Consider the following 25357-nt stretch of genomic DNA (forward strand, 5'->3'; position numbering starts at 1 on the left):
AGTGCAGGTGTAGCGATTTTGTTTTCACAGCACCTTCATCTAACAAATGTTTTAGCATGTGAAGCAGAGCAGGGCAGGATTCAAGTAGTGCAAGCAACAATTAGAGACATACCTTTTGTGTTTATAAATGTATATGCTTATAACTCTGGTGCTGATCGCATAGATCTATTCCACAAGCTGAATGATAAATTGAAACAATTCAGCAGCAGTTCAGTAATAGTGGTAGGTGGAGACTGGAACTGCACTACACATCCTTCAGTTGACAGGAATGCAGGAGAGCCTCATTCACCATCAGCCTCTTTTTTGTCAAGTGTGGTTACAGAAAATGACCTCACAGATGTTTGGAGGAATCTTCACCCAACAGTTAGGCAATATACATGGCTGAAAGTCACTGAGGGCAGCTAGATTAGATAGGATTTATATTAATCAGACCTATAATAACAGGTTAACTAAGGCAACAATACCACCTGTTGGCTTTTCAGATCACCATTTAGTGACTGTAAACTTTTCCTTACTGGTACACCCTCAACGTTGTCCCTACTGGCATTTTAACACACGGCTAATCTATGATAAGACCTTTTGCTTATCTTTTTCTGATTTCTGGAGTCAATGGAGACTCAGGAAAAAAGATTTTGATAACTTAGTTAAATGGTGGGAGGTAGGGAAAACACAAATTAAAATCTTCTGCCAGCAGTACACAGCACACACAACAGCTATAGACAGGAATTGTTTTGAAGAGCTAGAGAAGGAAATAATGAGATGGAATAATTAATGGAATAGATAATAATAATGATAATAGTGAAAATGATGATAATGATGATGATAATAATAATAATGATGATGATAAGAAGAAGAAGATTTTGCAGAATAGGAGGAAAGCTTTAGTCAGCTTTTTACATGAAAAAGCAAAGATGACAACCAGATGATGCATCTCAGGCTTCAAGATGGGACATAACAACTAATCCATCAGAGATGAGGAAGCTGGCCATGGACTTCTACAGCGGCCTGTTTAGCGCGGGCAGCTGTGACTCTGACTGTGTGGCTGAGATACTGGAGGGACTGCCTCAGCTGGGTGAAGCACAATCAGCTTCAATGGAGTCCACCATCACCTTTGAAGAAATGACTGTAGCGGTGCAGCAGCTCAGCTGTGGTCGGTCTCCTGGACTTGATGGACTTCCCTCAGAGTTCTACAAGAGATTCTCGACTCTGCTGGGAAAAGACCTGTTTGAAGTCTTGGAAGGCTGCTTAGACTCTGGGGTCTTACCGACGAATTGCACGAGGGCAGTCCTGACATTACTACCCAAGAAAGGAGATCTTGGATTGTTAAAAAACTGGAGACCTGTTTCATTGCTTTGTACAGACTATAAAATAATTGCAAAGGTTCTTTCAAATAGACTCAAGGGTTGCATGGACACGACCGTACATACCAGCCAGACTTACTGTGTTCCTGAACGGACAATAATGGAACTACAGGAACTACAGAACTAAACTACAGGAGGTGGAGGTGGGACTGTTTTCTATCGACCAGGAAAAGGCTTTTGATAGAGTTGATCATTCTTATTTGTTCAAAACACTTGATGCCTTTGGTTTTGGAAAAAAGTTTATTTCTTGTATTAAATTGCTGTATGCAGGAGTCACTGTTTTATTAAAAGTGGGGGGAGGACTCAGCCGACCGGTCCCCGTCCAGAGAGGCATCAGACAGGGATGTCCCTTATCTGGGATGCTGTATGCTTTGGCTATTGAGCCTCTCCTACATCAGCTCAGGCAGGGTCTCTCAGGGTTGACCTTGGTAGAAAGCACAACAAATACAGTTAGTTTGTCAGCATATGCTGATGATGTAATAGTGTTCATAAAGAGTCAAAATGACATCCAAATTCTCAAACAAAAACTAGCACTGTATGAACAAGCTTCTTCTGCCAAGGTCAACTGGTTAAAATGTGACGGCCTTTTACTAGGAGAGTGGAGTAATAAAGAGAAGCCGACTTTACCAGCTGGGCTGCAGTGGAGCAGAGAAGGGATGAAGGTCTTAGGTGTCTTTCTAGGGAATGACGATTTTCAGGACAGAAACTGGGAGGGTCTAGTGGAAAAAAATCTGTGCCCGATTGGCTCGGTGGACGTGGATCCAGCCCCAGTTGTCCTACACGGGGAGGGACTTTGGTTGTTAACAACTTGGCCGCCTCTATGCTCTGGCACCGGGTCACTGTGGTAGAACCTCCAGACACACTTATAATGGAAATACAGAAGAGACTGGTGAATTTCTTCTGGGGAGGATATCACTGGATTAAATCTGCTGTGCTGTCTCTACCTGTGTTAGAGGGGGGCCAGGGACTGATAGATCTCAGGAGTCGCATTACAACATTTCGTCTCCAAACTGCACAGCGTCTGCTTTATCATAAGCAGCAGCCCTGGACTGAAACAGCATCTGTGCTGCTTCACAGAGTGAAGAACCTGACCTACAACAAGCATCTGTTCCTTCTGGATCTGGCTGGTGTAGATACATCAAACACTTCTTGCTTTTATCAGTCGGTCCTGCGTGCTTGGAGAACAGTTTTAAATGCAAAAAGAGACTACTCTCAGATATATGGTTATGTTGGGGAAGAACCTCTGTTTCATAACCCACTCATACAGAGCAGGACTCTAAGTTCTGCCAGTATACAAAAAGTCTTTATAACAGCTGGGCTGACGAAGCTGGCAGGACTAAGGTCGGCAGGGTGATGGAAATCTGCCGCCAGGTTGAGTCAAGACACTGGGAATAAGTCATTGCGCCTTCTAGAAAGACTGTTGGAGGAAGTGAAGGGTGGGCTTTCTGGTCTTTTTAGAGAGGCGTTGGGGACGGAGTCTACAGAGGATCAACTGGTTACATCGTTTGAGTTTCCATCATTGTCCATCTATTATAAAATGGTGTCAGACTTGGAGGAGTTTATCTCCATTTGGGGAGTTGAAGATGTTTTGTGTAGAATAGCTAGTGAATCACTTATTCTCAGCTTCTGAAAACAATGAGAAAATTTGTTTGTTTGCTTATTTATTTATTATTGTGTTGTTGTTGTTGTTTTTTTGAGGTGGAGGGTGTAAATACGTGATCGGGTGATATATACGGTTAATCTCTTTATGTTCGTTTATTGTAAATGAAGAATTGGACCAATAAAGGGTTGGTTAAAGGTCAAAGGTTATTCTTTCTTTCTTGTTACGCCACTTTAACTCTAAATTTGACCCCCTAAACATGCTCAAAAACTCACCAAATTTGGCACGCACATCAGGGCTGGTGAAAAATTTGATAAAATGTAAAAATTAACCCCCAAAGTGCCAAAATGTGCTCGAGAGCGCCACCTATTTATCTAAAACGGCCGCCACGGCCTGTAGGAATGTCGGAGAGAGATCGAACCAAAACTCAATTATTCGTCACATCAAGACCTACAAATCATATGCTGACGCCCCTGACCTAAATCCAACAGGTAGTCCGCAATGTCAATTTCAAAATACGATTTTTTGCCAATTTTGGACCTTGAATAAACGCTATCTCCTCCTAGGGCGTTAATGGTATCGGCTTCAAACTTTAATACATGACTTATCACACTGTGTTGAGCAAAAGTTATTAAAAACTTTGTAATAACTCGAACGGTTTAGATTTAGTAAGCCCTGAAAGTTGGAGTGCGACATTACACCTTATAATGTAAACCAATGGGGAGGCAATCTCTGGGCATGGACTTTGTGCCAAACTGGGGCATCTGGCGTCTAAACTATAAGTCCGACCACTTTCAAACCTGTATCAATGGATTCGAGACGAAAATTCCTACAAAAAAATGCGATTTTTATGTAGGATTTGGCCAAAGTTATGGGATTTATGAGGATATTTCACAAGAAGATCACTTTGAAATCCTTCCTTCCAACTGAGAGGGACAAAGAGAATGGGAGGGGGGGGATGGGTAAAGTAAACATCTACTGCCTGTGACAGAAGCCCTTGGACTGCACCACACTCCAGTTACTTAGTGTTTCTACACATGTGACAGCAGTGTTCAATCCTTACTTTTTTTTTCAAGAAGTACATGTGCTCCTAAAAGACAAAAATTAGGATCATACATATAACTTTAGGAGCACACTGAAAAATGTTCAAGTAACAGTTTCTTAAAGAAAACAATTCATTACATACATATTTACAATTTATCACATACATATTTAAACTCTGTGTGTGTGTGTGTGTGTGTGTGTGTGTGTGTGTGTAAATCACAGTTTGCTGTTTTTAGGGATGCTTGATTATGGCAAAAATTATAATCACAATCATTTTTGTTCAATATTGAGATCATGATTATTTAACATGATTACTTTTTGACTGTCATCTTCTCCAATTGCTGTTGTTCATACATGCACATATTTTTTCTAACTTGGCGGAGGAGACTATTACATATGTAATCATATATTGTAGTAATGATTAAGAAAAACTATAGCCTATATGAGGGAAAAACTCAGGAAGGCTGGAGTTCCAGAGCTCTGTATTAAAACTGTAATGGACCTGCCATGAGGGTGGAGCAAACTCCATTTCCAAGGATGCTTTGCGATTTTCACACCTCAGCAGGGAACAGTCAACATCGGTCCCTCATTGGCGGAGACGCTCCTGCACGGCGGAGCGTCCTGATGACGCAGCCATGACATCACCACCCCTTTATAAGCGAGCACGCCCAAAATACGTGTCTTTCCCATGTCACTGAGCTAGGGGTAACTCCTGTTCCCCTGTGAGTTAGCTTGACTACCCCACGAACATGTTGTCCCCTCATCGAAGACTCCCCTCGTCGGACGAGACGAGACTTTGCCTGTGTTCACCCGAACACATTCCTGGATCCGAGAGAGACCGCTGCTGCAACCAGCGTCCTCGAATTCCCTCGAGAAAGAAGAAATAAAGTGACTTCAGGATAACGTGGAACGGCTCTGCCCTGCTCGTTTTTGCCGAGTGGACTCTGCTGTTCTCTCCGCCACTCCACTCAGAGCCAGCTGCCGTGATTTTCGCCGACCATGCGAGAACGGCACCGTTTGCCTCCGAGCCAAGAACAAAGTTGGACATTAAGACGGACTACACACACACACACACCCTGCTCGCTTTCTGAAGCGACCAAGTAAGAGGCATAAGTCTGGGCATAGGCAGTGTTAGTTGTGTGTTCTTTGCAGCATCAGTTGCTGTTGTTTAGCATTTAGCTTTTTAGCTTTATTCCTATTGTCTTGTTGTGTGAGTTGACGGACCGCCAAGTCCATTTTTCTCTGCTTTACTCTGAGGAGTATTTTAAGTTTGCTGCCTGTTAGTTGTGTTCACCACGCTAGACTATTTTGTGTTTGTCCTGCTCGGGACTACTGCTGTGTTTGTGCCACCGTGAGTGAGAAAGTAAATTGATTTGTCGATCAGAATCCAGACAACGTGCGTTACAGACTGCCGTCCGTACGTGCGCTCTCTGTGGACAAAAGCTTCTCTCCCTCTCACGATCGCTTTCCCTCCTCCCTCTCTTGCGACTAACACACACACTCACACGCGTGCACAGATACACGCACCGACATCTTTTAGCACATCTGATGGTCAGATAACATCGGACAAAGCTTTGCGTTGTCTTTCCTTATCCGTCATCAGACACGTGTGTTTTTCACGGAATTGGGTGAGGGCAAGACGCCGACCACCAGTCACCTTGTTTTTGTCTAGCCAAGACACCGCCGTACTTCTGCCATTCGGGTCGCGTCACACACGCGCACACACTCACACTCACACACACACACACACACACACACACACACACATACACACATTCCCCTGCAAGTGTTTTGTTTGGTAGAATTAGATTGAATAGCTATTTATTGAATGAAGCATTTGTTAACTTTGTTAATTTTGCTAAGTTGAATAAACACTGTTATATCTTTAAAGAGAAGTTCTTTTGTCATTATTGTGTAACATATTATGAAAAGTGGCTGATTGAAGGAGTCAGAGCTCGAATTCAACCCTTCTTTGTTCATCCTTGAATGTTTATCTCTCAGATATTAACATTCTAGGTGAACTCCCATTTATGAGATTACCTTGTTCGGTTATTGGTCCCGGTTTCCGGGTGGTGCTCCGTATTTGTTAGTTCATATTAATAATTCTATTAATTGTTATAATTAATTATTTTTGATAATTGATAATTATAGCAAATAATCAACTGTGTTCCTCATAGATCCTACAGTTGGTGCCTGAATTATTGATTAAGGTTAATAATATTTTGATTTCATAATTCATAATTGTCTGTGAACAGAGGGATGGGCTCACAGAGAGACACTGGTTAGTATTGTGTGTCAAAAGACTCTCACACTGATCATCTCCAAACGTTTTCTTGGTTCCCAGAAGCTTAGCTGACTGCGCCGCGGCCCAATGTGCGCAAGGGTGCGAAGGCCCGTTCAACGCTGCTTGCAGCTTTAATTAGGGCCTGAGCCCAAAGGGCGAAGACCCTATTGTTTTTCGTGTGTTTGTTTCTTTCTTATTATTAAGGCCTGAGCCCAAAGGGCGAAGACCCTATTGTTTTTCGTGTGTTTGTTTCTTTCTTATTATTAGGGCCTGAGCCCAAAGGGCGAAGACCCTATTGTTTTTCGTGTGTTTGTTTCTTTCTTATTATTAAGGCCTGAGCCCAAAGGGCGAAGACCCTATTGTTTTTCGTGTGTTTGTTTCTTTCTTATTATTAGGGCCTGAGCCCAAAGGGCGAAGACCCTATTGTTTTTCGTGTGTTACTTTCTTTCTTATTATTATTAGGGCCTGAGCCCAAAGGGCGAAGACCCTATTGTTTTTCGTGTGTTTGTTTCTTTCTTATTATTATTCTTTATTATTATGCCACTTTAACTCTAAATTTTACCCCCTAAACATGCTCAAAAACTCAGCAAATTTGGCACGCACATCAGATCTGGTGAAAAATTTGATAAAATGTAAAAATTAACCCCCAAAGTGCCAAAATGTGCTCGAGAGCGCCACCTATCAATCAATCAATCAATCAATTTTTATTTATATAGCGCCATATCACAACAGAAGTCATCTCAAGGCACTTTTCACATAGAGCAGGTCAAGACCGTACTCTTTAATTTACAGAGACCCAACAATTCCCCCATGAGCAAGCACTTGGCGATAGCGGTAAGGAAAAACTCCCCTTTAACGGGTAGAAACCTCAAGCAGACCCCGGCTCTTGGTGGGCGGCCATCTGCTTTGACCGGTTGGGTTGAGAGAGAGAAAGAGAGAGGGAAAGGGGGAGGGGGGACAGAAGAAAAACAATCACAACAACAACAACAAGCACAAGCAGCAATAGCCAGGGAAGGATGCCATCAGGACTGTGAAGGACCGCGAAGGTTCGGCCCGGGACTCAGGTTTTCCTGTGAGATGAGAAAGCACAAAAAACTCCGGGGAAGAAGCAAAGTTAGTGACATGCATTGATGTTACATGAATGCATACAGATGGAGAGGAGGAGGAGGAGAGAGGAGCTCAGTGCATCATGGGAAGTCCCCCAGCAGTCTAGGCCTATAGCAGCATAACTAAGGGCTGATCCAAGGCGAGCCTGGTCGGCCCTAACTATAAGCTTTATCAAAAAGGAAAGTTTTAAGCCTACTCTTAAACATAGAGAGGGTGTCTGCACCCCGGACTGAATCCGGTAGATGGTTCCACAGAAGAGGAGCCTGATAGCTGAAGGCTCTGCCTCCCATTCTACTTTTAAAGACTGTAGGGACCACCAGTAAGCCTGCATACTGGGAGCGCAGTGTTCTAGTGGGATAATACGGTATTATGAGCTCTTCAAGATATGATGGTGCCTGACCATTAAGGGGTTTGTAAGTTAGGAGAAGGATTTTAAATTCTATTCTAGATTTTACAGGAAGCCAATGTAGTGAAGCTAAAATGGGAGAAATGTGGTCTCTTTTTCTAGTTTTAGTCAATACACGTGCAGCTGCATTCTGGACCAGCTGGAGAGTCTTTAGAGACTTGTTAGGGCAGCCTGATAATAAGGAATTGCAATAATCCAGCCTAGAAGTAACAAATGCGTGAACTAGTTTTTCTGCATCTTTTAGGGACAGGATGTGCCTGATTTTTGTGATATTACGTAAGTGAAAAAGGCAGTCCTTGAGATTTGATTTATGTGGGAGTTAAAGGACATATCCTGATCAAAGATAACTCCCAGATTCCTTACGGTGGTGCTGGAGGCCAGGGTAATGCCATCCAGAGTAGCTTTATCATTAGATAATGTGTTTCTAAGGTGTTTAGGGCCAAGCACAATAACTTCAGTTTTATCTGAATTTAGTAGTAGAAAATTGCAGGTCATCCAGGTCTTTATGTCGTTAAGGCATGTTTGGAGTTTGTTTAACTGATTGGGTTCATCTGGCTTCACTGATAAATATAATTGGGTGTCATCTGCGTAACAATGAAAATTTATGGAGTGTTTCCTAATGATATTACCTAAAGGAAGCATATATAAGGTGAATAGAATTGATCCAAGTACAGAACCTTGTGGAACTCCGTGTCTAAAACGGCTGTCACGGCCTGTAGGAATGTCGTAGAGAGATCGAACCAAAACTGCTGTTTTTAGGGGTGCTTGATTATGGCAAAAATTATAATCACGATCATTTTTGTCCAATATTGAGATCGTGATTATTTAACATGATTACTTTTTGACTGTCATCTTCTCCAATTGCTGTTGTTCATACATGCACATATCTTTTCTAACTTGGCTGAGGAGACTATTACACATGTGATCATATATTGTACTAATGATCAAGAAAGACTATAGCTGATATGACGGAAAAACTCAGGAAGAGGATGGCAGTAATGCATCTAATATGCTGGTTGCCAAACGTTGTTATAAACCAAAAAGGGGAGGGTAAAATATTTTTCCTCACAGAGTGGTACATCCTGTCAGCCGAGGGATTTCCTATCTGTGCAGCTGAACACAGTAGTTCTCTACGGACTGTTTTACCGTGATGGTCACTGTGTTTTTTCTGCAGGTTTCACTTCACTCAGCTGGCCGACAGACCCGCTGATTCTCTCCGCTTTAACCTAAATAACAAATCGGGACTCGGTGCTCCGTTTGGATCTAAACAGAGAGCCAGGGTTAGCTGAGAGGCTAGCAGAGGCTAACTGGTTGTGCTTCTTTCGGTGATGCTGCAGTTAACGCTCCGCTGCCCTTACAAGCGTCGCCACTTCCTGTATCCGTCATTTCAACTTTCAATCCCTCTAGAATTCATGTACTTTTATGGTTGCAATTAGTAGTCGCACAGTGTACAAGTATTTTTTTTCCACTTCGCACACATCTATTTTTAGCCAAGGACAAAGTTGGACATTAAGACGGACTACACACACACCCTGCTCGCTTTGTGAAGCGACCAAGTAAGAGGCATAAGTCTGGGCAGGGGCAGAGTAGTTGTGTGTTCTTTTCAGCATCAGTTGCTGTTGTTTAGCTTTTTAGCTTTAATGCTATTGTTCTTGTTGTGTGAGTTGATGGACCGCCGAGTCCATTTTTCTCTGCTTTACTCTGAGGAGTATTTTAAGTTTGCTGCCTGTTAGTTATGTTCATTACGCTAGACTATTTTGTGTTTGTCCCGCTCGGGACTACTGCTGTGTTTGTGCCACCGTGAGTGAGAAAGTAAACTGCTTTGTCGATCTGAAACCAGACAACGTGCGTTACAGACTGCCGTCCGTACGTGCGCTCTCTGTGGACAAAAGCTTCTCTCCCTCTCACGATCGCTTTCCCTCCTCCCTCTCTTGCGACTAACACACACACTCACACGCGTGCACAGATACACGCACCGACATCTTTTAGCACATCTGATGGTCAGATAACATCGGACAAAGCTTTGCGTTGTCTTTCCTTATCCGTCATCAGACACGTGTGTTTTTCACGGAATTGGGTGAGGGCAAGACGCCGACCACCAGTCACCTTGTTTTTGTCTAGCCAAGACACCGCCGTACTTCTGCCATTCGGGTCGCGTCACGCACGCGCACACACTCACACTCACACACACACACACACACACACACACACATATATACATACATACACGCATTCCCCTGCAAGTGTCCAACCCTGTGCAAAGCTGTTTGTGTTTTGTTTGGTAGAATTAGATTGAATAGCTATTTATTGAATGAAGCATTTGTTAACTTTGTTAATTTTGCTAAGTTGAATAAACACTGTTATATCTGTAAAGAGAAGTTCTTTTGTCATTATTGTGTAACATATTATGAAAAATGGCTGATTGAAGGAGTCAGAGCTCAAATTCAACCCTTCTTTGTTCACCCTTGAATGTTTATCTCTCAGATATTAACATTCTAGGTGAACTCCCATTTATGAGATCACCTTGTTCGGTTATTGGTCCCGGTTTCCGGGTGGTGCTTCATATTTGTTAGTTCATATTAATATTTCTGTTAATTGTTATAATTAATTATTATTGATAATTGATAATTATAGCAAATAATCAACTGTGTTCCTCGCAGATCCTACAGTTGGTGCCTGAATTATTGATTAAGGTTAACAATATTTTGATTTCATAATTCATAATTGTCTGTGAACAGAGGGGTGGGCTCACAGAGAGACACTGGTTAGTATTGTGTGTCAAAAGACTCTCACACTGATCATCTCCAAATGTTTTCTTGGTTCCCAGAAGCTCAGCTGACTGTGACGTGGCCCGATGTGCGCGAAGGCCCGTTCAACGCTGCATGCAGCTTTAATTTTTCTTGCACTTTTTGTTGCACTGTTGGCCCAGTGGGAGTATTTAACCCTAAAGAATTGCCTATGAAGATTGTTTTAATTATGTGTATTTGCTTTAGTTTGAGAATTTACTAGTTTGCATTAGTTGACACCGTCAGTAGTGATTGTAGTGAACGAAATGACCTGCCGACCGTTTCACCGTGAATGTAGAGATGCTCACTGGTTCAAGCTGCAATTAAAGCAGACTGATAGCTTTGAAGTGGTTTCCAGTGTGTCATCTATTAATAAAGTAACCACAGCTCCCCACAATACATATTTAAAAAAAGAAAGTACCTTTGGGAGGGTGGGGCCTGTTTCAATTGAAACGGATGAAACATAGCTAAGGCCGCTAACGCAGCACAGAAAGGTTGATGGCCACCATGAATTCATTGGTGTAGTTACACAGCTTGAGTCACTGTCATCCGTTGACACATTTGTGCAAAGTTAGCATGATCCACAGTCAGAATGGTCACAGTTACACGTCCCAGTTGGAAAAATATTGGAAAACCTCTTTGATGATGTGATGAAAAGCTGCATTAAAGGAATATTGTGCCAAACCCTGATTAGTCTCCTAAATCCACTGAAAGGTTCTGTAGGCAACTTTTATAAAAATCACTTTCTGTTAAATCTGCTGAAATTTTCCTCATATCCAGACAGATATCTATGAGTCAAGTATTCTGTGTAAAAAAATCAGTTCTCTCTGACTCTACCCAGGACTGTAATCCAGGTTTGTAAAATTCTGCTGGTTGAAATGAAAAGAACCAATCACAGGTGATTGATCGATGTCAATCATCCTGCTCCTCGTGCACATGTAGAGCAGCCACCGCCCCTCACAGCGGTGGAGAAACAGCCGGCAGAAATGATAAACTACCTGTTGCAAACAAGTTTACATGTAAAAAAGACTAAATGAAAGAAGACAGAGGAGAAAAAGTGAGCTAGAAGAAAGGAGTACATCAGGCCAGAGATCAAAGTCAAGTAAACATTGGAGCTGCTTTTCCAAAATGGAGAGCTGCAGATCTCAGAGCTGCTAGATAGAAATGGAAATGTCTCTTGGATAGATAATTACTTTTAATTATTTAATTAAATAATATTTACAGATTATTATTATTATTATTATTATTATTAATTTGTGCGAGATGAGTGTTTAACAATATGACATGGGACAGTACAAACGGGAGAAGCAACAGAACCAGACAATAACCCAAACAAAATGACAACATGAACAATAAATAAATAAAAATCTTGGCTTTATACTAGATGCACGTGTGTGTGTGTGTTACCCCACTAGATTACTGCACTCCCAGTATGCAACTTACTGGTGGTTCCTACAGTCTTTAAAAGTAGAATGGGAGGCAGAGCCTTCAGCTATCAGGCTCCTCTCCTGTGGAACCATCTTCTAGGTTCGGTCCGGGGTGCAGACACCCTCTCTATGTTTAAGAGTAGACTTAAAACTTTCCTTTTTGATAAAGCTTATAGTTAGGGCCGACCAGGCTCACCTTGGATCAGCCCTTAGTTATGCTGCTATAGGCCTAGACTGCTGGGGGACTTCCCATGATGCACTGAGCTCCTCTCTCCTCCTCTCCATCTGTATGCATTAATTTACCATTACTGCATGTTACTAACTTGACTTCTTCCCCGGAGTTCTTTGTGCTTTCTTATCCGCAGGAAACCCCATAAACTGTGCTGATGTGGTGATGTCCTTCTCCTGCTGTTGTTGCTGTTTGTGGTTGCTAGTCATGTATCTATTGTTATGAGGGCCTGAGCCCCAAAGGGGCGAAGACCCTATTGTATTTCGTGTTTGTTTCTTTCCTCTTCTCCTTATTCTTTCTTTATTATTACGCCACTTCAACCCTAAATTTGACCCCCTAAACATGCTCAAAAACTCACCAAATTTGGCACGCACATTTGGTCTGGTTAAAAATTTGATAAAATGTAAAAATTATCCCCCAAAGTGCCAAAATGTGATCTATAGCACCATCTATGTATCTAATATGGCCGCCACGGCCCGTAGGAATGTCGTAGAGAGATCAAACCAAAACTCAATTACTTGTCTCAAGACCTACAAATCATACGCTGACACCCCTGACCTAAATCCAAAAGGAAGTCCGCAATGTGCCCATCAAAGTACGACTTTGCGCCAATTTTGGACCCCCAAGAAACGCCATCTCCTCCGAGGACGTTAATGGTATCGGCTTCAAACTTGAATACATGACTTATGACACTGTGTTGAACAAAAGTTGTTAAAAACTTTGTAATAACTCGAACCGTTTAGATATTATAAGCCCTGAAAGTTGTAGTGTGAACGAGTGTACGATGAAAATTAGGAATTAAATTTCTTTTACACACAAACTCATAAAAAGTTTTCAATTTATTTATTGAAATTCAAGTGAATGGGCCCAAAACTTGCATAATTTTGATGCCACAGGTGTGAGCGAGACAGACATGTCTCACCCTGCAGAAAATTCTCGTCCTCACACCGTTGAGATTTGATGTTTCGCCATGACAGAGGAAGTTGCTATAACTTTATTGTAAATGCTCCATTCTGCATCAAACTTTACATGTTTGATAAGAGTCCCAGCCCGAACACGTCTACATGACAATATTCCATCAGTGATGCAAACTGGCTGAATAGCTCCCCCTACGAAATTTCAGTGAAGCAGCTCCACAGCGGGTAAAACAGTGGACAAAAGAAGAGATGTTTATCTCCTTCTTGCACTGTCTGAAAAGAGCCAGTATCTGACGACGTCTACATACCCGTGACAGAAGCCCTTCGATTGCACCGTGGCCCGACCTGCGCGGAGACGCGAGGGCCCGTTCAACGCTGATTGCAGCTTTCATTTTATAAAAGGCTGATGCTGATTGTGTGTATTGTGTCATTTGTTCTCCTTTTCACTTTTCACGTGTTCGTCTCATAATAAAGTTGTTCTTTATACTATAAGTGCTGCTGAAGTCTTGATCCCTTCAGGCTTCTTTCTTTCTTCATGTACCTTGGAAGTAGATGAAGTTGTGCCAGAAATGCCTACTCTGAAAATAATAACCCTCCCAGTTTAAGTGAAACTGAACAGAGTTGCTGAGAATCCTGAAGCTGAAAAAGTATTTTCTGCCGATGTACATCATGAAATGCTGATGAAGACTGTATACACTAAATTCTGGTTGGCTGATGAAGACCATGTGACATTTACATCCTTTTACATCGGTTTTGTGCTCCAGTTTAATTGTCTGTCTTTGCCTTTTTTAATTTCAGTCAAGAGCTGATTCTCATCCACCAGGTTTTTATGGTGTTTCTTAATGTTATCTGGTTTCAACATTTTAAAGATAAGACTAACGCTGGTCCTTCTGCCTTTCTTTGGGCTTCCAGGTGCAGTGGTTAGTAAGCAAAGTACATTTACTCAAGTACTGTACTGAAGTACAGTTTAGAGGTACTTGTACTTTACTTGAGTATTTCCATGTGATGCTACTTTCTACATTTCAGAGGGAAATATTGTACTTTCTACTTCACTACATTTATTTGACAGCTTTAGTTACTTTTCAGATGAAGATTTGACACAATGGATAATATAACAAGCTTTTAAAATACAACACATTGTTAAAGATGAAACCAGTGGTTTCCAACCTTTTTGGCTTTTGACGTCTTACAAAAAGCAGTGTGTAGTCGGGGTCACATTTCACATGTCTATGAGTTGTTAACAGCTCCACCAAATAGTGATTTTTCCCTCTAAACTTCTCACATGCTTTCATTTCAATAAATGTTCAAATGATCCAATATTTCAGCAAAAATCAAAGATTAGAGAAAAAGTCCAAAAACTGAAAACAGATTTGTGTATCAGAACTTTGTTTTTTCTTCTTTCCTCTCCCATTAATCATCTCACCACCCCTCAGATTTATCTGCTGACCCTTTGGAGGGGCCCGACCCCTAGGTTGGGAACCACTGGACGAAACTAGCTAACTGTATATAAAGTAGTGTAAACTAGCTCCACCTCCAGCAGCTACAACAGTAACATGCTGCTCTAACACTGATGCTTCACTATTAATAATCTAATGATGTCATATATAATAATATATCAGTCAGAGGGACCAAACCACTACTTTTACTGCAATACTTTAACTACATCAAGCTCATAATACTTATGTACTTTTACTGCAATACTTTAACTACATCAAGCTCATAATATTTTTGTACTTTTACTTGTAATGGAGTATTTCTACTTTGCTGTATTGGTATTTTATACTGCAGTAAAGGATCTGAGTACTTCTTCCACCGCTGTAAATAAGTGTAAGTGATGAAAAAACAGAATTGGAGGTTTAAATTATTTCAGCTGTTTTAACAATCAATCAAATATCAAAACAGTTACAATAGATTAATTTTCTTTGATTGATAAATCAGTTGAGCTCCAGATTGACTTCATACATTAAATATATTTACATGTTACTGTGTGTATTTGTTTGTTTTTCATATCATCTTTTTATTGTTCATTAATTTATCTGCAGACACTTTGCTATTGTTTGCACTTTCTGATTTTAGTTCTTCCCAAACTGATCATGTTGTTGATGCGAATGACTAAAACTAGAAAAAGATCATATTTCTCCCATTTTAGCTTCACTACATTGGCTTCCTGTAAAATCTAGAATAGAATTTAAAATCCTTCTCCTAACTTACAAAGCCCTTAATGGTCAGACACCATCATATCTTAAAGAGCTCATAGTACCGTATTATCCCATTAGAACACTGCACTCCCAGTATGCAGCTTATTGGTGGTTCCTACAGTCTTTAAAAGTAGAATGGGAGGCAGAGCCTTCAGCTATCAGGCTCCTCTCCTGTGGAACCATCTTCCAGATTGGGTCCGGGGTGCAGACACCCTCTCTATGTTTAAGAGTAGGCTTAAAACTTTCCTTTTTGATAAAGCTTATAGTTAGGGCCGACCAGGCTCGCCTTGGATCAGCCCTTAGTTATGCTGCTATAGGCCTAGACTGCTGGGGGACTTCCCATGATGCACTGAGCTCCTCTCTCCTCCTCTCCATCTGTATGTATTAATGTACCGTTAATGCATGTTACTAACTTAACTTCTTCCTGGAGTTTTTGTGTTTTCTTGTCTCGCAGGTTCCTATGGATCAGGGTCTCGGACCTCCTAGTTATGGATCGCAGGCTTCCGTGGCTGCAGGGACCCCCGTGCTGGCGTGGTCCTGCTTGACACCCACACTCTCAATGATTATCACTAGTCATATCTCTATTATTGTTATCGTTGTTATGCTTCTCTGTGTCTCTCTCCTTCTTTCTCTCTCAACCCAACCGGTTGAGGCAGACGGCGTCCACCCAGAGTCCAGTCCTGCTTGAGGTTTCTTCCTGTTAAAGGGGAGTTTTTCCTGCTGCTGATGGAGGAATGTTGGGTCTCTGTAGATTAAAGAGTTCAGTCCAGACCTGCTCTCTGTGAAAAGTGCCCTGAGATAACTTCTGTTGTAATTCGGTGCTATGTAAATAAAGTTGAATTGAATCAATTCCTAATTATGAGAAAACTTGGTTTATTTTAGGTTTGGTTAAAGTTTGCGTGTTGTTGAACATGTGAACAGAAGACGGGACACGTGTTCAGTGTGTTTTTAGGTTTTCTTGGTTTCCACATCCACATGTCTCCTCTCATACAAAACTACTGAATTATAAAGTAGAACAGACAGTCACAGGTCATTTGGCACTCAGCATCGACCACCCAACACTCTGCTGTCATACTGCCTCAACTGAAGGATCAAAGCTAATCCGTGTTGTAGCGAGGCATCAGTAAGAAAAGCCCTTCAGCTGAGAAAACAACAGAAACACAACAAACTGAGGATGTCTGCCATTTCTGCCCAAAAGTCAACAAAACTTTCAATCCAATGATCCACATGATGATTAAATAACTGACTGAAATAGTAAAAACAACTAAAATCGATGTGGAAACAGGAATGTGATGAGGATCTGCGGTAAAGCTGTGTTCACATTATGGCAGAAAAACTATTTCTAGAATAACTACAAACTCCTGGTGAGTTATATGAGCTTATAACACACCTGATTCATCACAGACATACATTATATACTGCAGCTTTTGAGAATAACTTCAGGTCTCCGTAGAATCCTTAGTTTGTGTTTTGTTGTCCTGAAATGAGTGAAATCCAACATAACACTGTAAAATATCCACTTGAGGTCTTAGCTTTTAATGGTAACATCTACAAAATCTCAAATAAAACTGTGTGTATGTATTAACTACAGCTCTGTCCTGCAAACTACCTGCCTGAAGGTAACATGATGTCATCAGCAAGATGGTTTATCTAGAGGAAGAAGCTTCACTCTGGTGGTTTTTAAAACAAAACATAAACAACACAGCCCATCCTCCATCTTTGCAAACATCACACTGAGACGGAGTGGTGCTTCTTTCTCAAAGAAACCATCTTTATGAGCTTAAAGTCGAACGCGAAATTTGGTGACGTTGTGGCGACTTGCAGGACCAGTTGGTGAACAGCTGTAGAGACTGTGTGTTATATACAATGTGTGTTATATACACTGTGTTCTATACAGACTATGTGTTATATACACTGTGTGTTATATACAGACTGTGTTATATACACTGTGTGTTATATACAGACTGTGTTATATACACTGTCTGTTATATACAGACTATGTGTTATATACAGACTGTGTTATATACAGATTGTGTGTTATATACAGACTGTGCGTTATATACAGACTGTGTTATATGAGACTATGTGTTATATACAGACTGTGTTATATACACTGTGTGTTATATACAGACTGTGTTATATACACTGTGTGTTATATACAGAGTGTGTGTTATATACAGATTGTGTGTTATATACAGACGGTGTTATATACAGACTGTGTTATATACACACTGTATGTTATATACACACTGTGTGTTTTATACACTGTGTGTTATATACACTGTGTTATATACAGACTATGTGTTATATACACTGTGTGTTATATACACTGTGTTATATACAGACTATGTGTTATATACACTGTGTGATATATACACTGTGTGTTATATACAGACTGTGTTATATACACTGTGTGTTATATACACTGTGTGTTATATACACACTGTGTGTTATATACACTGTGTGTTATATACAGACTGTGTTATATACACTGTGTGTTATATACACTGTGTGTTATATACAGACTGTGTTATATACACTGTGTGTTATATACACTGTGTGTTATATACACACTGTGTGTTATATACACTGTGTGTTATATACACTGTGTGTTATATACAGACTGTTATATACACTGTGTGTTATATACACTGTGTGTTATATACAGACTGTGTTATATACACTGTGTTATATACAGACTGTGTGTTATATACACTGTGTGTTATATACAGACTGTGTATTATATACAGACTGTGTGTTATATACACTGTGTGTTATATATAGATTGTGTGTTATATACGGACTGTGTGTTATATACACTGTGTGTTATATACACACTATGTGTTATATACAGACTGTGTGTTATATGCACTGTGTGTTATATACACACTGTGTGTTATATACAGATTGTGTGTTATATACAGACTGTGTTATATACAAATTGTGTGTTATATATAGATTGTGTTATATACACTGTGTTATATATAGATTGTGTGTTATATACACTGTGTTATATACAGACTGTGTGTTATATACAGACTGTGTTATATACACTGTGTGTTATATACAGACTGTGTGACATACAGACTGTGTGTTATATACACTGTGTGTTATATACAGACTGTGTGTTATATACACTGTGTGTTATATACAGACTGTGTATTATATACATATTGTGTGTTATATACACACTGTGTGTTATATACAGACTGTGTTATATACAGATTGTGTGTTATATACAGACTGTGTGTTATATACAGACTGTTATATACAAATTGTGTGTTATATACACTGTGTTATATATAGATTGTGTGTTATATACACTGTGTGTTATATACAGACTGTGTGTTATATACAAATTGTGTGTTATATACAGATTTTTTGTCATATACGGACTGTGTGTTATATACAGACTGTGTGTTATATACATACTGTGTGTTATATACACTGTGTTATATGCAGACTGTGTGTTATATACAGACTGTGTTATATACACTGTGTGTTATATACAGACTGTGTGACATACAGACTGTGTGTTATATACAGACTGTGTTATATACACTGTGTGTTATATACAGACTGTGTGACATACAGACTGTGTGTTATATACACTGTGTGTTATATACAGACTGTGTGTTATATACACTGTGTGTTATATACAGACTGTGTATTATATACATATTGTGTGTTATATACACACTGTTATATACAGACTGTGTTATATACACTGTGTTATATACAGATTGTGTGTTATACAGATTTTGTGTTATATTCAGACTGTGTGTTATATACATACTGTGTGTTATATACACTGTGTTATATACAGACTGTGTGTTATATACAGATTGTGTGTTATATACAGATTTTGTGTTATATACAGACTGTGTGTTATATACATACTGTGTGTTATATACACTGTGTTATATACAGACTGTGTGTTATATACAGACTGTGTGTTATATACACTGTGTGTTATATACAGACTGTGTATTATATACATATTGTGTGTTATATACACACTGTGTTATATACAGACTGCGTTATATACACTGTGTGTTATATACAGATTGTGTGTTATATACAGATTTTGTGTTATATACAGACTGTGTGTTATATACACTGTGTGTTATATACAGATTGTGTGTTATATACAGATTTTGTGTTATATACAGACTGTGTGTTATATACATACTGTGTGTTATATACACTGTGTTATATACAGACTGTGTTATATACACTGTGTGTTATATACAGACTGTGTGTTATATACATACTGTGTGTTATATACACTGTGTTATATACAGACTGTGTGTTATATACAGATTGTGTGTTATATACAGACTGTGTGTTATATACACTGTGTTATATACACACTGTGTGTTATATATAGATTATGTGTTATATGAGACTGTGTGTTATATACAGACTGTGTGTTATATACAGACTGTGTGTTATATACAGACTGTGCGTTATATACAGACTGTGTTATATGAGACTATGTGTTATATACAGACTGTGTTATATACACTGTGTGTTATATACAGACTGTGTTATATACACTGTGTGTTATATACAGAGTGTGTGTTATATACAGATTGTGTGTTATATACAGACGGTGTTATATACAGACTGTGTTATATACACACTGTATGTTATATACACACTGTGTGTTTTATACACTGTGTGTTATATACACTGTGTTATATACAGACTATGTGTTATATACACTGTGTGTTATATACACTGTGTTATATACAGACTATGTGTTATATACACTGTGTGATATATACACTGTGTGTTATATACAGACTGTGTTATATACACTGTGTGTTATATACACACTGTGTGTTATATACACTGTGTGTTATATACAGACTGTGTTATATACACTGTGTGTTATATACACTGTGTGTTATATACAGACTGTGTTATATACACTGTGTGTTATATACACTGTGTGTTATATACACACTGTGTGTTATATACACTGTGTGTTATATACACTGTGTGTTATATACAGACTGTTATATACACTGTGTGTTATATACACTGTGTGTTATATACACTGTGTGTTATATACAGACTGTGTTATATACACTGTGTTATATACAGACTGTGTGTTATATACACTGTGTGTTATATACAGACTGTGTGTTATATACAGACTGTGTGTTATATACACTGTGTGTTATATATAGATTGTGTGTTATATACGGACTGTGTGTTATATACACTGTGTGTTATATACACACTATGTGTTATATACAGACTGTGTGTTATATGCACTGTGTGTTATATACACACTGTGTGTTATATACAGATTGTGTGTTATATACAGACTGTGTTATATACAAATTGTGTGTTATATATAGATTGTGTGTTATATACACTGTGTTATATATAGATTGTGTGTTATATACACTGTGTGTTATATACAGACTGTGTGTTATATACAGACTGTGTGTTATATACAGATTTTGTGTTATATACAGACTGTGTGTTATATACAGACTGTGTGTTATATACATACTGTGTGTTATATACACTGTGTTATATACAGACTGTGTGTTATATACAGACTGTGTGTTATATACAGACTGTGTTATATACACTGTGTGTTATATACAGACTGTGTGACATACAGACTGTGTGTTATATACACTGTGTGTTATATACAGACTGTGTGTTATATACACTGTGTGTTATATACAGACTGTGTATTATATACATATTGTGTGTTATATACACACTGTGTGTTATATACAGACTGTGTTATATACAGATTGTGTGTTATATACAGACTGTGTGTTATATACAGACTGTTATATACAAATTGTGTGTTATATACACTGTGTTATATATAGATTGTGTGCTATATACACTGTGTGTTATATACAGACTGTGTGTTATATACAAATTGTGTGTTATATACAGATTTTTTGTCATATACGGACTGTGTGTAATATACAGACTGTGTGTTATATACATACTGTGTGTTATATACACTGTGTTATATGCAGACTGTGTGTTATATACAGACTGTGTTATATACACTGTGTGTTATATACAGACTGTGTGACATACAGACTGTGTGTTATATACAGACTGTGTTATATACACTGTGTGTTATATACAGACTGTGTGACATACAGACTGTGTGTTATATACACTGTGTGTTATATACAGACTGTGTGTTATATACACTGTGTGTTATATACAGACTGTGTATTATATACATATTGTGTGTTATATACACACTGTTATATACAGACTGTGTTATATACACTGTGTTATATACAGATTGTGTGTTATACAGATTTTGTGTTATATTCAGACTGTGTGTTATATACATACTGTGTGTTATATACACTGTGTTATATACAGACTGTGTGTTATATACAGATTGTGTGTTATATACAGATTTTGTGTTATATACAGACTGTGTGTTATATACATACTGTGTGTTATATACACTGTGTTATATACAGACTGTGTGTTATACACTGTGTGTTATATACAGAGTGTGTGTTATATACAGATTGTGTGTTATATACAGACGGTGTTATATACAGACTGTGTTATATACACACTGTATGTTATATACACACTGTGTGTTTTATACACTGTGTGTTATATACACTGTGTTATATACAGACTATGTGTTATATACACTGTGTGTTATATACACTGTGTTATATACAGACTATGTGTTATATACACTGTGTGATATATACACTGTGTGTTATATACAGACTGTGTTATATACACTGTGTGTTATATACACACTGTGTGTTATATACACTGTGTGTTATATACAGACTGTGTTATATACACTGTGTGTTATATACACTGTGTGTTATATACAGACTGTGTTATATACACTGTGTGTTATATACACTGTGTGTTATATACACACTGTGTGTTATATACACTGTGTGTTATATACACTGTGTGTTATATACAGACTGTTATATACACTGTGTGTTATATACACTGTGTGTTATATACACTGTGTGTTATATACAGACTGTGTTATATACACTGTGTTATATACAGACTGTGTGTTATATACACTGTGTGTTATATACAGACTGTGTGTTATATACAGACTGTGTGTTATATACACTGTGTGTTATATATAGATTGTGTGTTATATACGGACTGTGTGTTATATACACTGTGTGTTATATACACACTATGTGTTATATACAGACTGTGTGTTATATGCACTGTGTGTTATATACACACTGTGTGTTATATACAGATTGTGTGTTATATACAGACTGTGTTATATACAAATTGTGTGTTATATATAGATTGTGTGTTATATACACTGTGTTATATATAGATTGTGTGTTATATACACTGTGTGTTATATACAGACTGTGTGTTATATACAGACTGTGTGTTATATACAGATTTTGTGTTATATACAGACTGTGTGTTATATACAGACTGTGTGTTATATACATACTGTGTGTTATATACACTGTGTTATATACAGACTGTGTGTTATATACAGACTGTGTGTTATATACAGACTGTGTTATATACACTGTGTGTTATATACAGACTGTGTGACATACAGACTGTGTGTTATATACACTGTGTGTTATATACAGACTGTGTGTTATATACACTGTGTGTTATATACAGACTGTGTATTATATACATATTGTGTGTTATATACACACTGTGTGTTATATACAGACTGTGTTATATACAGATTGTGTGTTATATACAGACTGTGTGTTATATACAGACTGTTATATACAAATTGTGTGTTATATACACTGTGTTATATATAGATTGTGTGCTATATACACTGTGTGTTATATACAGACTGTGTGTTATATACAAATTGTGTGTTATATACAGATTTTTTGTCATATACGGACTGTGTGTAATATACAGACTGTGTGTTATATACATACTGTGTGTTATATACACTGTGTTATATGCAGACTGTGTGTTATATACAGACTGTGTTATATACACTGTGTGTTATATACAGACTGTGTGACATACAGACTGTGTGTTATATACAGACTGTGTTATATACACTGTGTGTTATATACAGACTGTGTGACATACAGACTGTGTGTTATATACACTGTGTGTTATATACAGACTGTGTGTTATATACACTGTGTGTTATATACAGACTGTGTATTATATACATATTGTGTGTTATATACACACTGTTATATACAGACTGTGTTATATACACTGTGTTATATACAGATTGTGTGTTATACAGATTTTGTGTTATATTCAGACTGTGTGTTATATACATACTGTGTGTTATATACACTGTGTTATATACAGACTGTGTGTTATATACAGATTGTGTGTTATATACAGATTTTGTGTTATATACAGACTGTGTGTTATATACATACTGTGTGTTATATACACTGTGTTATATACAGACTGTGTGTTATATACAGACTGTGTGTTATATACACTGTGTGTTATATACAGACTGTGTATTATATACATATTGTGTGTTATATACACACTGTGTTATATACAGACTGCGTTATATACACTGTGTGTTATATACAGATTGTGTGTTATATACAGATTTTGTGTTATATACAGACTGTGTGTTATATACACTGTGTGTTATATACAGATTGTGTGTTATATACAGATTTTGTGTTATATACAGACTGTGTGTTATATACACTGTGTGTTATATACAGATTGTGTGTTATATACAGATTTTGTGTTATATACAGACTGTGTGTTATATACATACTGTGTGTTATATACACTGTGTTATATACAGACTGTGTTATATACACTGTGTGTTATATACAGACTGTGTGTTAAATACATACTGTGTGTTATATACACTGTGTTATATACAGACTGTGTGTTATATACAGATTGTGTGTTATATACAGACTGTGTGTTATATACACTGTTATATACACACTGTGTGTTATATATAGATTATGTGTTATATGAGACTGTGTGTTATATACAGACTGTGTGTTATATACAGACTGTGTGTTATATACACACTGTGTGTTATATGCACTGTGTGTTATATACACACCGTGTGTTATATGGAGACTGTGTGTTATATACAGACTGTGTTATATGCACTGTGTGTTATATACAGACCGTGTGTTATATACAGATTGTGTGTTATATACAGACTTTGTGATATACAGACTGTGTGTTATATACACTGTGTGTTATATACAGACTGTGTGTTATATGGAGACTGTGTGTTATATACAGACTGTGTTATATACAGACTGTGTTATATACAGACTGTTATATACAGACTGTGTTATATACATACTGTGTGTTATATACGGACGGTGTTATATACATACTGTGTGTTATATACAGACCGTGTGTTATATACAGACGGTGTTATATACAGACTTTGTGTTATATACAGACCGTGTGTTATATACAGACGGTGTTATATACAGACTGTGTTATATACAGACATTGTGTTATATACAGACTGTGTTATATACAGACTGTTATATACAGACTGTGTGTTATATACGTACTGTGTGTTATATATAGACGGTGTTATATACAGACCGTGTGTTATATATAGACTGTGTTATATACACTGTGTGTTATATACAGATTGTGTTATATGAGACTGTGTGTTATATACATACCGTGTGTTATATACAGACTGTGTGTTATATACACTGTGTGTTATATACAGACTGTGTTATATACACTGTGTGTTATATACACTGTGTGTTATATACAGACCGTGTGTTATATACATACTGTGTGTTATATACAGACTGTTATATACAGACTGTGTTATATACATACTGTGTGTTATATACAGACGGTGTTATATACAGACTGTGTGTTATATACAGACTGTTATATACAGACTGTGTGTTATATACGTACTGTGTGTTACATATAGACGGTGTTATATACAGACCGTGTGTTATATATAGACTGTGTGTTATATACATACTGTGTGTTATATACAGACTGTG

The 25357-nt window shown here is 38.0% G+C and overlaps 1 long non-coding RNA gene across 1 annotated transcript; it reads right to left on the reverse strand.

The window, feature by feature from the left end:
• Positions 1-1435: 1435 nt before the first annotated feature.
• Positions 1436-3215, reverse strand: LOC121898784. The gene is made up of 3 exons (XR_006096551.1): positions 2306-3215; positions 1989-2223; positions 1436-1785 (listed from the first exon to the last, which is right to left on the reverse strand). It is a non-coding gene; the product is annotated as an uncharacterized LOC121898784 (long non-coding RNA).
• Between the last annotated feature and the right edge of the window lie 22142 nt (positions 3216-25357).

Source organism: Thunnus maccoyii, chromosome 6, assembly GCF_910596095.1.
Source record: "Thunnus maccoyii chromosome 6, fThuMac1.1, whole genome shotgun sequence".
NCBI lineage: Eukaryota > Metazoa > Chordata > Actinopteri > Scombriformes > Scombridae > Thunnus > Thunnus maccoyii.